Consider the following 14,416-nt stretch of genomic DNA (forward strand, 5'->3'; position numbering starts at 1 on the left):
CTCCCCTGGTCGCTAGACGAGGGGGCATGTACTAGACATCACTGAAAATAAACTCACAGGCAGCAGCGCTGCTAGTTTCCCTTTCTTTTCTCTGTTCTTGACGTGCGCCTCTTTGATTTCTTGATCTGCTACTGGTGTTGCTAATTCCCGCTGCATCACTAGGCACCTAGAAAGATTGAGAAACTCACCTGAGCGAGGGGCAGAGGGAGAAGGAGTCTAGTGATTGTGTGCCGCACGGAGACATGGACGAAGTAGAATCACATTATTTAATAAATGGGCTGGCGACCAAACCGGTGAGTGCGGTCCACCGGGACCAACGGTTAAAAAACTAGCATGTAATGGCGCGGCGGCACGCCGCGCCTGCTTGGTATGTGCGGAGTTGAAAGGAGGATATACTGTGATAAGTTGTACATGTGAGGTGAGTATTAGAAAACTAATGACATGGAGAAACCATTTAACACAGAAAGAGGGCTGCAGCCCTGCAAAACTTCTTCATGCAATTATACAAACTTGAAAATTATTTATCCAGTTTGTGAGTAATTATTATAAAAAAAATGATACACCTATTCATTAAGAAACGTGTAGCATTCAAAGTAATAGCCGAGTTCCTCTCATGTCATGCTAAACCATAATAAAAGAACGCCAAGTACAAACTGGCCAAACTGCCAAGTCATCTACGGATACAGATAGTTTGACCTCCAGCTGGGACAATAAGAGTTCATAAACCTCAAAACATCCTTTCTCCCAGGTAGGAAACTGACCATCGCAAGGTAACTGCATCCTTTAAAGATCTATTAAAAGACATCTGAAAAAAAAAAACTGATATACTGAAGTAACTAACTGAGAGAGTAAGATAAAATACACAAATTGCCACACCAGCGAAAATGAAAAATTACCTAATCTAAGCTTGTCCAATGTCCATACATGTTTTAACATGCCGAGTTATGAACCTATGTATTTTGCCAGAAACAACAAACTATGTTGGGGGATAGCAGGGCAAAGTAAATACAGATAATTCTGTACTACTATTATTTTACCAATTGGCTCACCATGAAGTACATGTATATTATGAACTCTAGTTTCTTGTACTGTAATTAGTAAGAATAGAGATAAATAATGGATAGTCTGCATTGGTTGATATAATCTAAGAATAGTAGCTGATCATTTGAGCCAACGATTTGTCGAAATGAAAAGCCCACTAGGAAAACCAAACACCACAAATCTTGCAATACCATACAGAAACATTAATTCATAAACTCAAAAGTATAACCAGCAAAAAACTCACAAAGATAAATTTATAAGAGAAAATCACCGTGGCTCTGCTTTGGCAAAGTATTATAAACTCAAAGGTTGAGGTCTAGCATGCTCTCCATGCCAAATAGTATTTAAAAAGATGTCCCTATCAAATATTAGGAAAGGTTTCCATGCCAAAGAAAAGCAGATAAAAAGAAGAGGTGCTCCTGTGGAGTGAAGGAACCTGTTGGTGTGTTGGTAGCAGGTGTAGTTTCAGTTTGTTACTTTTTCGATAAAGAGTTTGTTACCCTGCTGTATTGATCTCCTAATTTGTTGGCTCACAGGGATGAACCTAGAAGAAAGAATAACATGTATTTAGCGTAACGGTAGTGACCTCAAGGAACTAATTCTTCTTTGCCAGTAATAGCTTCCCAATACTATATAGACATTTCAACTCTACAATCCAAGTCTGGCTACAGCAAAACATGAATAACCAAGAAATAGAAAATATGGAGATTTCCGTTGGTTTCTTAAAATGTGCCAATGAATACTAATGACCCTTGAGAGATCTAAGCTACCTGATACCAAGGAAACAGGAAAACAAGCTTGCACAGAAATTGGCATCCCAACTCACATACAGTAGAAGAGCTAACTGGCCCCAAAAATGATTTGATACGTGTCTAGTTGGGTCATTAGACTGCATGTTGTACACCCTGAATCCATCACAGGAAACAGCGATATCATAATCGGAAAATAAAGAAACGGCGATTATAACATGCTTGACTACATTTATACTCATGAAAATCAATTGACCATACTCCCAAAAAAATTAGATGGATTCAGGTTTTGAATACAACTCAAGAAATAGCAACTTAGTGACCTTAGAACTTCACTTGACCAGAAAATGAGGGGAAAATTTTACCACTTACTGTTTGATGAACCAATATTCTTTTATTCATAAATAATGGAGGCAGGGTGAAAGGTGGTAGAGAAAGGTAACACTACTTGTACCTTCCAGTACTAAGGTGTTTCTACGTAGAAAATTTCCACCTACAAAAGTATGGAGGTATAAGCTTGCTATCTTAGAGAGTAATTCATAATGAGAAAAGTTCAATATAATTTCATATTATATTCTAGCCAGAACATCAACTACAGACCTGCATAGCATAAGTTGAAAAGTGTAAAATCACATAAATGCCAATCAAGCAAACTAACTAAATCACATAGGAATCAGCCTTTCCATCTGGCCTACATCTTTATCAGTCTACTACTCAAAATGGCAAGGAAAAAGTTATATATCTTGTCGATCATATAAAGCCCATCACAAATCGTTAAGCACAACTTTTTTCCAGTGGATTCTAACATAGTGCCAATTAATAAACTATAAAAACAAATGAATGCATTTCTTTGAATATACAGTAGTATAACTATCTTCCTCCAGATCAAGTAGAGACAAACATAAATAAACTAAAAAAAGCTACAATCAAACTACAATTTTACATTTATATAAGCAGCATTGAACTGCCAGCTTGGACAGAATATGTAGTGAGAAAACATTCCTATCATCTTTTTAAGAGAATAAGTACACCAGACATAAAAAGCGCTTCTATACAGAATTTGAAACATGAAGATCATAAGAGAATCTTTTTGAACACTGGGAACAATCTGTCAAACATTTGAGAACTAAATGGTGAAATAGTTCAATTACATAGAATTTAGAATGTTACTTGTAAAACTATACTGTAATTTCACATGGACACTCGGGGCAAATGTAGAATCTTTCAGTTGTTTCTATAATTAAGGAAAAATATACGTATATTTAGCTGCATGTGTGCATTTTTTCCAGGTTAGTTAGCTTTGTCATACCGTTTGTACAACATCAGTACTCCAGAGCCTACAACAATTCAAAAGTATCTGACCTTTTGTCATCAATGAACATTCTTATTTTAATTTAGAACATGTTAATTTTTTTCTATTTGTGCCCAACAATAGAATTCAGTCCATGCAAAATAAAGAAAGTGAATCATTCATTTTCGAATCCGGGGATTAGTTCACACTGCCTCTATGATCTTGTAATATTATCCATGCTGATAAGAACAGTAGCAATTTTAATAAATATACACTGTTTGTTCAAACAAATTTCCAATCAGAGTACGCATACATCTGAGATCAGTGTCTCAATGACAATACTATTCAAGAAAATATGACATCAGAAATCATGTTTTCTAAATCAGGAGTAATAGGGATGCACACACACTTATCTCATATGCATACTTAGAGGTTACTACCGAACATTGATACTATCAGTTATTTCACATCCAACTTCAATGAATTTGTGAATTAGCATTTCCCTAGGGGCTCCACAGTCAAGCTTATCTTGCTCCTGCTGCTTACTATATACCAGAAGAATATACATTGGTAATTTATGTCAAACTAATCCCCTTTAGTATAGGTTTTATTACCAGTTCTTGTAGGGCTTTCAGGTTGCATTCTTACATATTATAACACCTTTCTTAGCATCTGCTTCTATCGTTTTGATGATTTCTTACAGTATGCAGTGCACAGTCAAATAGCTGTTTGAAGAGGAGCAAAGCATGTACCTATATCTGTTTAACCAATTCCTCGTCCAAGCAAAAGTAGTATACAGATTTTTTGCTGATAAGCTTAATTTAGATAATAAGGTACAAATGTCTTTAGCAAAAGGGCTAACTTACTTAGCACAACATGCTAGTTGTGGCTGGAAAACAGAAATTAGTCCTGAGAGAAGGACTACTAAGCAGTGTATACATATATAGGGAGCCCTGTATATGGACAGCCTATGAAACCATCCTGAGATACGGTCAAAATGCGCATAAAATGTACACACTATGGTATACGCTGAACATTAGACCATGTTTAGTCACCGGGAGTTATTTAATTGGAGTGCAGAGCATACATGTAAGCAACATACCTGTTAAAACGTAAGCACGACAAATCAAAAATGTCCATCTAAACAACATACCATAAAAATGGAAGGCGGATACAACAAATCTTTATGAACAGGTGTGTAATATTTAGCCGGCATATATTTTAGGTCCTCCAAACTTTATAGTCTACCTGAAACAAAACAAAATGGTTAACCAATCGCTCAAAACAAATAAAGAACACTTAGGTGCAGGATTCATTAGTGTCCGCTTGTTATAGGAAAGGAACTGATAGTACTCTGATTTAAGTAAAAGTACATAAACAGCAAATACATAGATGAACTAAAAAAGAGAAGAGAAGGAATAGTTGGCCATGGAGATCTGAGAAGACATTTTGCACTTAGAAAGCATGACGAAAAAATGATGGAAGCTCAACAAGATGTATATCCATTAAATAGATATACTCTCAACTCTGGGCTAGAACGAAAATTCTCCTGCGAGATGACCTTAAACTATATAAGGCTGGCTACAGAGAAAAAACACATTACAGTACCTAAGAATTGTAATTTGAGCAGTAAAAACAACCTGGTACGGAAGTTTTAGTAGAAGATTTGCTATTTGCGTATCTCACGTTCTCAAGTGGTGATCCAGAGCTGCAGCCTGTCTAAGCTTCTCGGCAGGCGGCTGCTCTGCGCCTCCCCCAAAATCTGCAATCCTTGGAGCAAATTCCTTAGCCTCTGAGATGAACAGCAAATGCGGTAGCAAAGGGGAACACAGATCTGGAGCGCGTAAGTGGCTGCGAGGTCGAGATGGTCATATCAATGCTCCACGATACAATACATTACAGTTCTACAAACCAGAAAAAACTAAGAATTAGTCCAGTTGAAGGGGAGTATACCTAGCTTGGCCCAGGAATCAAAGCGAGCAAGGGCAACCAAGTGATGGAGTTTGAGAATCTCACCTGCGTGATGGTCATCACTATAAGGCTCGCCGTCGCTGAGGACGAAGCAGGTCTCTCAGGCGGTCTTGTGGCGTCCTCAAAATCATTGCAGCAATTGCATCAGGAAGAAGATGTGGAGCTCCCGGACGCTGACGAAGTACAAATTCCTTTGCCCCCTCCGCACACGCCCCACCATCGCTTCAATCGGAACCAAACGCCTCGAGAACGGCCGCGCCCCGTGGGCCTAGATCAGGCTTGCAACACCATCGCACGCTCCACGCCGCACGCACCACCGCTCCTCCTAGCAACAGCAACTTGACATCGTTCCTGACAGAGGCAACCAATAAATAGCCGCCAGAGCAAGCAAATCGAGGCCTCATTAGCGAGCAATCCACGCAGCACGAACTCGGGGAAGAGCTGGTACTCGATGCCACCGGAGGTGGCACGGGAGCTGAGGTAGGGGAGCATGTGGGCGAGCAGAGAAAGCCGAAGATGACCCTCCCGCCGCAGATGCGCCTGCCTGAAGATGGCGCCCGCCAACTTCACCGCGAGCAGATCGGTTTCTAGGAAGGAAGATGAGGACGGGAGCCTCCGCAGGGGTATGGAGCGGGGCGCCGCCCATCCATGGAGCGTTGCCGACTGATTTAGAGAGAGGAAATGTGGAAGCGGACTGGTCGAGAAAGGGCACGCGGCGCTCGGAGAACAAATTAGTTAGTCAAAGCTGTGTGCACGCGTAAACGAATAAGCGAGGACATGGTTGGGACCCACGACGCGACAGCAGGCCAGGTAAACGAATTGGTACGCACACCCAGACCTAAAACACCATAGGAAGATCCATGCCAAGTAAAAACAGATAGAAACTGCAAGATACCACCAGAGCTACACACGAAACAATAACAGAGCATAGTAAAACACGTGTCACCCAGCCATGACCCCTTGAAATGGCCCCAAAATTCTTACAAAAAAGATATTTGTTCCCAAATAGTATAGTAGTTATATGTTGATTCGCCATTTCATAAAGTTTAAAGGTAAACTAGCAAATTAGTAATCAGGTGAGAAAAGCTAGTAGAATATTTTGACATGAAAAATTACTAGTAGATTTAAATGATTATTACTCTACTAATTTAGCACTAGTGTGAGCTGAAACAATTGATCAATAGTACTATTGCTACAATGTTGTACCAGGTCATCGCTTCAAAACTTGCCACAAGTAAATTTAATTTTCCATCGAGGCGGGAGCAATGGGCCCTCAGCATGAGGCCTGCACATTATCACAAAATCTCAAAGGTGAGGCCTCGGGCGGGTACCGTTATACATCCCTCGCGGGGTGCTCTTATACACCGTCTGGGTCGGTCCGTATGGGTGCCGCACCCCCCCCCCCCGACCCGGCGTCTGTATAGTGGGCCGGCCTAGCTTTCCACCTTTACTTCCGCACCGCCCATAAAACTGAAAAAGATATAAAAATTGTGTATCGCCTATTCACCCTCCTCTAGTCGTGCCAACGATCATTCACACGCGAGCGTCTCCCTCACATGCGCTGTTAGGCCAGCCTACAATGGGTTCTTGGCCAGATTTTTTTCCTATTAATTATATTTTCTTTGACAAAATTCAAGGTTTGAAACCTTTCATATATTAGAAAATACTTATATTTGAAACATGTTCGAACTTTTAAAATGTTCAGATTTTAAAAAATAGTTAAAACTAAAAAATTCAAAGTTGATAATTGCACAAAATAAAAAATTGTTCAAAGTTAGAAAATGTTTAAATTTTAAACAATCAAACATGAAAATTGTTTAGATTTGAAAAATTGTCCAGACTTAAAAATTATTCATAGTTAGAAAATGTTCAGATTTAAAAGAAAAAACATTCTGCATAATGCACCATACCCACACTAAGGACCAAAATTGCTAGACACGAGGGAGAGTGTTGAATATAAATATACTACTTAACCCACTTATTTTCGGCTTCTACAGTGCCTTATGGGGGAAGCTTCTTCCTACCCGCTTCTCTCCAAAGCCCGGATTCTAAATTTATTCCAGCTTATACTCAAGTTTAGATCAAACTAGATTATAAGCCAAAACAAATTTAGAATTCGGGCTTATGGGAGAAGCTGGTGGGATCAGAAGCCGCCGGAGATGCCATCGGAGAAGTCTGTTTCCATCAATCCAGATTGACGGGCGATTTGGTTAGGTGCATTATAACCAAAAAAATACTGCAACCTGCTCGCGGTGCGCACGCAATTTTTTTTAAAAAGATCATAGACGTGAGGGAAGTGTTAGAGTCTAATGACCGATCCCTTCTCTCATTTCTGACTTTTGAAAAACTTAGATATCGCATTAAGGGATGAAGCCTGCTACCCGCATGGGCAGCTACACACCCCTGCATTATACCAATATTCAAGCCATATAAACTTATTTTAGTTCGGTTTCCTAGTAGAACGTGAAATTCTAGTGTACAAAAATGGTTTCCAAATTTTGATTTGAACTTTCTTTTGTCAAAGTCAACTTATTATTGAAAAATTCAATGAAAAATAGGTTGGTGATTTGACTTTGACCAAAAAATATTCAAATAAAAATTCGGGAACCACTTTTGTACACTAGAATTTCACGTTCTACTAGGAAACCGAGCTAAAACAAGTTAATATGGCATGAATATTGGTATAATGTAGGGGTGTGTAGCCAAATGCACTCTCACCTTACCAGGGTCACATTCCCTAGAAAAAGGGTCACAAATTGACCAGGGCCACACTCTCATCTTTTTTTCTTTTAACATTTTTTAAAAGCTGCTATTTTAAGATATGAACGTTGTTTGAAAATTTCCTAATGCCATCTCTAAAGTACAGGGAAGACGCAGTCTACAAAACTTGTATTATAGTTAGGCACCAGTTCTTAATCACAAAAAAGAAAGAAATCTTAGTGATTATCACGTTTAGATGCACTGCAGAATTCTAGTGACTCAGAGATATTAAGCTACAAATCTGCATAACTTCAAACAAGAATTCACTTCCCTTCAAGGGCATCTGGTACAAGTATCTCAAAACGATAGATGTGATGGAATATAACATAGACTAACTCAAAGCCTACATTTGACTGTTAAGTCTGAGGCACAATAGATGATAACTAGCAATGGATGGGGGCGGCGGCACGCCGCGCCAACTGTGTTATACGATTTTAAAAACGCTCTTAAATTAGTAGAAGTAGTGATTTTTTTGTTGTTTAAACTATATGTTTTAAGATAGTTGGTAACAAAATCCCATAGTGCATGTATAGGCGTGGTTTGTACAATTTATGTAAGGTAGAGATGGAGTGTACATGCTTTTAATATGAGTGACATTGTCACTACAATGTCAAATATTCCACAGTGAACAAATATGTTCCCTCATGTAAATTCTGATATGTTGTTGTAGGTAGAGTGGAAGCAGCAGAAATTTAATTTCCAGCCGCACGGAACTGCAGAAATTAGCTTGAACAGTACACGGCACGCCTTAATCACTTATATGTACTTATCTACAGACGTTTGGCATCATAATACGATGAAAGTACTTGTAGAGGTTTTCACAAACATAAATGAACAGATTAGTCCTAATATAAGTACACATGCTTGCCTATCAGACACTTAATACATGAAAGTCCTAAGAAATAGAGTATAATAAAGAACATAGTAGCACAATAAAAGTAACTTATTTGCCTGGTGGGCACCTAATAATACAATATAATAGAAGTCTTTATTCCTAGATACCGAATGTAGATTAGCAGCTCTATACATGGTCTTTCTGACGATAAATGTTAGCAGATTCGTGGTTTTATTCTTCCTCTTGGATCCTTAGGTTGAGCTGACTTGACTAAACTTGCGAAAACCTAATGACAATTGAAAACTTAAAGACATGAAACTCACTTGAAATCAGACTAATAGCCTTACAAAAAAACAGTGCAAACATGAAATATTTAAAAGATGCATCAGGATTCTTAGTTTAGTTTAGATCTTATTACCTTCACTTGTAGTACCTGCAGAAGTTTCGCTAGCTTTTCCTGCAAATAATTGTTTCTGTGCATTGATCGAACCTGTGAAGCATGGTTACTTGTTGAGGCTGCTGTTGTATCACTTCTGGTTGCCGCAGATTATGTTTGAAGCTTTGGAGTGCCTTACCATCATATCCTACATCATGCATCCACCCTTCATATGCTTTCTTTACCAATGTGTCAGAACTAACCTGCGTTTTAACTTGAGCAATGTCATTGTATTCAATAGAATATTAGCGTTAATGTATGATGATTTGAGTAAAAAGGCAATGTATGCACGGATAATAGTTAGCTAAGATATTTCGGCGGATGGATTTCAGAATCAAGACTTTGTAGTAGCACAGATAATCTATATTTAACACCCAAAATATCAGTAGATAGTTTTCTTTAGTTATTGTTGACAACTTTACACTGGCAACACATAGTTTCAGAACTAAAAGAAGTATCTTGAAGTTAACTTCCATTTTTTTGTTGAAAATGAGAATGATAATAATTTGTTGCAGACAACACTACTCAACATATTAGCAGACTATCAAAGAGCATCTAAACATGGATAATCTGCCAATGTGCTCAGTCTTTGTCTGTGCTGCTTCATTCCTTTTCTGTCATGGATATTCAGCTAAGCTTATCTTTTTTTGGCTGATTTTTTCTACTAAAAGGAAAATGAGACTAAAATTAGCATTTTCTTGGCAAAGGTGCTACAGCTCTTTGAATTGTATTGAAGTCTGGTGTTTACCTATCGCCAGAGGAGTCTCTGTTGATCTGCTTCTTGCTTGATGTAGTAGGCAATGGTTTGGTCTTCGTTTTCTTATTTTCAGATGTGCAGCTGGCATCTTTAATTAAGTGAGCATAATTGCAGATCATTAGACACGTCTTGTGCAACAATTATATACTATTTAAGCTTTTCCTCTAGGAAATCGTTGGAATAAGTAGCATGTGTTCTATGTGTATCACTTAAGGTAATATCCACAGAAAAAGATAGTGAAAGACATGCAGTGTAAACTCGTGCCTCTAAAATGCCAAAGGGCTTTTGCATTGTATACAAACAGGGGAATGTTTTGAGGCTCCGGGACAACTTCATTCACCTTTCTGCGCTGAGTAAATTTGAATCTATATTGCTGATCCATTTTCATGTATTTCTTGCGTGTCTCAAGCTCTCTATTGTATATAGTATATACTGAACCTTCTTTTAGGGGGTCCTTGAACTGACCTATACAGTTGCCTTGTATGTGTCATTCCATTGTGTTTCCCTACGATGGAAAATAAAAGTCTAATATTAGCTATGTGAAAAAGGGCTTTATTTGAACATTCATATACCTTCACTCTGATAAATATAGTAGCTAGTAACAAGTGTATGCAAACTGTAATCCAAGAGATCATGCATATAAATCATACTTGGTAGGATTGCTAGGCAAAATAAATCATACATTTTAGAAACATGAGCTTGAGTGGCATGAAATTTATTTTTGATACCACGGGAGAACTTCAGTTACTGGAGCATCTATTTATTTTTATCTACTATAAGGGAATGCTCTAGAACATATAAAAACTATTTCTTAGTGAGATCATCCATTGCAGAGCCAGTAAGAAGTGTATGCATAGTATAACTCAAAGAGTTAGGCATACATATAGATTAGAATGCATGAAAACTATTCATTGGTAAGATTATGAGGTAAAATAAGTTTAGATACATGAGTTGGTGAAAGAGTACCTCATGGTCCACAACAATATAATCTAACTCATCGCATATTCTTCATTTACTAATACTTGCAACTCTCAGATTCGACATCGCATATACTTCATTTACTAATACTTGCAACTCTCAGATTCGACACGTGGGGTGATAAGTTTTTCAGTGGTGAGACTTGTATCTCTATCACTTCTCAATCTGCATTTAAGAGAAAATGTTCAATAGAGAATCGTGGTTGGTGTACCAAAGATCGAAGATATAATAACACAATCTAGAGAGTGCATGTGCTTTTAGTAGGATCTTTCAGCGTTTGCTCTGGTTGTATCATTGAGAAAAATCCACATGCATTGAACACATTTTAGTACAACAAAACTCAATGGAGACCTTATCATTCCTTTGTTGCCCTCATCAAAGTGATCATCTAAAAAGAGAAGATCATGTCTCTAGGCCATGATGTAGCAAGTTAGTACTTGAGAAATAGTATAGTCCAAATACTAAAGGTGGATGCAACTAAATAGTAATTGAGAAATAGTAGACAGACCTCCTAGAAACTTAGCTACCGTAATCTAATTTTGTGTGTGTGAGTGGAATACCATTACAGCAAGCTTGGATGAAGTTCAATGGATCAGCTAATCTTCTTATGTATGTCTTTGCATTAAAAATGAAGATAAATATTAGCCAAAACTTCAGAAATAGCAGAAAATAGGCAAGGTCACAAGTTTTGGTGGTTCCACAGACTGCTCTATCATTTCAATTTTCATGCTTATTATACTGGCCAACAAAAAAACAAGAAGAATACCACCTATTAAAATAGCAGGAACAACAGATACAGTGAGCAGGACTGACAGGAATGAGAGCGAGGACGGCGGCCGCATACACGCACCGGAGAGGAAGCCGCATCTTGGAGACATCGATGGAGATTCCATGCCCTCGGCACCAAGGTCCCGGTGGCCTGCCACGCGTACCGCTAGCAGGACAAACGCCATCTGTTGAGCAGCACTCAGGCGTATACAGATCAAATTCGTATTGAGAAACTTAAACTGAATTCTGCACAATAAGATTCACACCTTTTGAGTTGTCTGCGCTTCTTGTCAGCATGGGAACATTCACGTCAGGGCGCTGCCTTGAATGTGCATTGTAGAGGTGACTATCTGGGTTTGTGGTCCATCCTCGCTGAAAGCTGAAGAGTTTTCTAGGTCCATCGTTGGCACCCTCCATATCTCGTTATCGCCCTATATACCTGCAATTTACCCAAGTTCATATTAACTTAGCTTGCTAATAATGAACCTACAACTGAAATTCTTATGCGTGGCCATATAACGGTAGTTATTATGGTGTTCACTTGCAATAAAAACAAGTTCAAAAGTCCATAGTTACAAAAGGAAAACATGGCAAAAAATTTAGCCCTTTCCCACTAAATCCAATCTTCTGTGAATTATAGACGTTTGGCCGTTGATAAGTTGCAATAGGATATAAGCTATACTTCGAATTAATTGAAGACAATATACATCAATGTTTCTCTTGCTATGACTTCCAATGAAAAATAACTTGTAAATTAAATAACTAAGACAATATGCTGAGGCATGTGAAACATAAATACCAGCAGAAGCGATGCCTAGCATCTGAACTTGCCCACAAAACTCACATCAGCTACAAAAATTATTCTGAGCAAAAAAGAGTGCACCATTGTATGAACCCATAAGCGATGCATAGCATCTGAACTTGCCCACCAAACTCACATCAGCTACAAAAATTATTCTAAGCAAAAAAGAGTGCACCATTGTATGAACCCATATATTAATAAAACGATCTAAGGAAAACACCAAACTTTATGCAAACTGAAAGTTCATATCAATAAATTGGTACAGAGAAAATAAAGTAAAGGATACCTTAAAGGGAGAATTTATTTAACTTGGTTTGAATACTTAGTCGTCTGCTATATCAGCTCTCAGTGTAAAATATACAGAAAAATACAGTTCACACGCTCCAGCAATCACTGCACACTCTCGTGCACTGACAGAGCGCAGACAGGCGGAGAGTCTGAGCAGGGAGTGACCAAAGCAGCCCTGCCTTGTTAAGAAACATGCATCAACAATTTCTATGAATGATTAAAAGCTTACTCTGTTTGAAAAAGAAAACATAATAGTAATGCAACAGGACCATAAGAATAAACAAATGCATACATAGCGAGTGGAATTAAATTTACAACTCAACTTAAATTTTAGGCAAAAGACAATCAAATACATCAGACAAATTAATCCAGAATAGGTAAATCAAAAACTTTCCTATTTCCATTGTCACTCAGTCAAGGTGAATGGAGCTCCTAAATCAATTATAATAAAGTCGTGTTTATGCGAGGGGTTGATGTTTCAGTCTCGGAATCAGATATGTTGATATGCAAATGCTGTATATTATCATTGCCTGCTACTTTCTTCAGAGGGTTATCTTTTTCCAAAACACGAAGTGGAGAAGTGATTGTTGGAGTACTTGTTTGTAAAACTAGCAGTGTGTAAGGACTAATATGTAACCTTGCCTTGTACTTATTATACACGGAAGAAGGAATAGATGGAAAACAGATTCCAGAAAATTCCCCAAGCTACGACATGGTATCAGAGCAGGAGTTGCGGGTCGGCCCTCGTCGCCGGTGAGTCGGCAGCGTGAGGTGGAGCTCTGGGCGCGCAGGGGAGTCGGTGCAGACGGGGACAAGATCCAGACAACAACAGGAGGCCCAGGCTGAGGAGTGGAGCCAGCGGCCGTAGTCAACGGCAGCAAGAGGGGTAGCGTGGGCGAAGCCTACCGTGCTGAGCCAGCGCAGAGGGAAAGTGAGCTGCTGGCCTTGAGGGAACGCTAGTGGCAGCAGCAGGAGGAGGCCGTGCTGCGGCCTGTAATCGGTGGACTCGGTAGCGGCCGGCGGCATCAGCACGTGAAGCTGTGGAATTGTGCCGGTGGAATTGGAGGGGCGCAGCTGAATACGGCGGTGGAGAGAGCTAGGTTTGACACCAAACCTGAGAAGGAAATTGGAGGATCGATCTGCTGGTGGCCTTGCAGGGAAGAAACAACAGAGCTGCGGTCGTTACTACGCAGGAGAGAAGAGCTGCTTGCTGCTTGCTGTGTGTTTGAGCAGAGAAGGGGAACAGGTTGAGCTTGTCCTTGGAGGTGTGCAACAGTGTGTGAACTGGTGTAAGCAACAGCAGGAGAGTGACGTGGGCTGCTTGGTTGCTTGAATCGGTGGCTTCACCGACTGTGAGCAGCTCGGAAGACTGGTCTGGAACTCATGGAAATAAGGCATAGTACATGCATTAGAATGGCTGGAAAGGGTAATGTTGGGCTGGTCAATGTGGAGATGACTGCAGAAGAATTTGTGAAGTGGAAGCAATTCAAGAGGATGGGCTTGCATAAGAAATCTTCAACGGAAGCACCTAACACATCAGCTTATGATGCCTCTACTAATTCCTATGGCAGTGTTTCTAAAGCTGTGAGTAATGACCAGAGTTGTGTGCCATGGTTAATTGACTCTGGTGCATCAAGACATATGGTGGGATCTTACAAGGAATTCTCGAAGTATGCTCCTAATGTGAAAGGAGAGGGTGTGAAGTTAGCAGATGGTTCTACCCAAGATGTTATGGGGACA

At 39.4% G+C, this 14,416-nt stretch overlaps 1 long non-coding RNA gene across 1 annotated transcript; it reads right to left on the reverse strand.

Annotated features, from left to right (window-relative positions):
- Positions 1–374: 374 nt before the first annotated feature.
- On the reverse strand, positions 375–5,209 carry LOC124666057. The gene is made up of 3 exons (XR_006990792.1): positions 5,098–5,209; positions 4,722–4,985; positions 375–4,329 (listed from the first exon to the last, which is right to left on the reverse strand). It is a non-coding gene; the product is annotated as an uncharacterized LOC124666057 (long non-coding RNA).
- Positions 5,210–14,416: the final 9,207 nt, after the last annotated feature.

This window comes from Lolium rigidum, chromosome 6 (assembly GCF_022539505.1).
Source record: "Lolium rigidum isolate FL_2022 chromosome 6, APGP_CSIRO_Lrig_0.1, whole genome shotgun sequence".
NCBI lineage: Eukaryota > Viridiplantae > Streptophyta > Magnoliopsida > Poales > Poaceae > Lolium > Lolium rigidum.